Source organism: Entelurus aequoreus, linkage group LG05 (genome assembly GCF_033978785.1).
Source record: "Entelurus aequoreus isolate RoL-2023_Sb linkage group LG05, RoL_Eaeq_v1.1, whole genome shotgun sequence".
Classification (NCBI taxonomy): Eukaryota; Metazoa; Chordata; class Actinopteri; order Syngnathiformes; family Syngnathidae; genus Entelurus; species Entelurus aequoreus.
The window spans coordinates 11,612,542-11,613,999 of NC_084735.1; positions in this window are offsets into that span (position 1 = coordinate 11,612,542).

Genomic DNA, 1,458 nt, shown 5'->3' on the forward strand with positions numbered 1-1,458 from the left:
ATCACCACATGGGCTCAGGAACACTTCAGAAAACCCCATGTCAGTAACTACAGTCGGTCGCTACGTCTATAAGTGCAAGTTAAAACTCTACTATGCAAAGCCAAAGCCATTGATCAACAACACCCAGAAACGTTTCGATGGGCCCGAGCTCATCTAGGACGGCGGTACTGCATCAAATAGCCACGTCAGTGTGTAAAGGACATCGCCATGTGGGCTCAGGAAAACTTCAGAAAACCCCATGTCAGTAACTACAGTTGGTCGCTACGTCTATAAGTGCAAGTTAAAACTCTACTATGCAAAGCCAAAGCCATTTATCAACAACACCCAGAAACGTTTCGATGGGCCCGAGCTCATCTAAGACGGCGGTACTGCATCAAATAGCCACGTCAGTGTGTAAAGGACATCGCCACGTGGGCTCAGGAAAACTTCAGAAAACCCCATGTCAGTAACTACAGTTGGTCGCTACGTCTATAAGTGCAAGTTAAAACTCTACTATGCAAAGCCAAAGCCATTGATCAACAACACCCAGAAACGTTTCGATGGGCCCGAGCTCATCTAAGACGGCGGTACTGCATCAAATAGCCACATCGGTGTGTAAAGGACATCGCCACATGGGCTCAGGAAAACTTCAGAAAACCCCATGTCAGTAACTACAGTTGGTCGCTACGTCTATAAGTGCAAGTTAAAACTCTACTATGCAAAGCCAAAGCCATTGATCAACAACACCCAGAAACGTTTCGATGGGCCCGAGCTCATCTAAGACGGCGGTACTGCATCAAATAGCCACGTCAGTGTGTAAAGGACATCGCCACGTGGGCTCAGGAAAACTTCAGAAAACCCCATGTCAGTAACTACAGTTGGTCGCTACGTCTATAAGTGCAAGTTAAAACTCTACTATGCAAAGCCAAAGCCATTGATCAACAACACCCAGAAACGTTTCGATGGGCCCGAGCTCATCTAAGACGGCGGTACTGCATCAAATAGCCACGTCAGTGTGTAAAGGACATCGCCACGTGGGCTCAGGAAAACTTCAGAAAACCCCATGTCAGTAACTACAGTTGGTCGCTACGTCTATAAGTGCAAGTTAAAACTCTACTATGCAAAGCCAAAGCCATTTATCAACAACACCCAGAAACGTTTCGATGGGCCCGAGCTCATCTAAGACGGCGGTACTGCATCAAATAGCCACGTCAGTGTGTAAAGGACATCGCCACGTGGGCTCAGGAAAACTTCAGAAAACCCCATGTCAGTAACTACAGTTGGTCGCTACGTCTATAAGTGCAAGTTAAAACTCTACTATGCAAAACCAAAGCCATTTATCAACAACACCCAGAAACGTTTCGATGGGCCCGAGCTCATCTAAGACGGCGGTACTGCATCAAATAGCCACGTCAGTGTGTAAAGGACATCGCCACGTGGGCTCAGGAAAACTTCAGAAAACCCCATGTCAGTAACTAC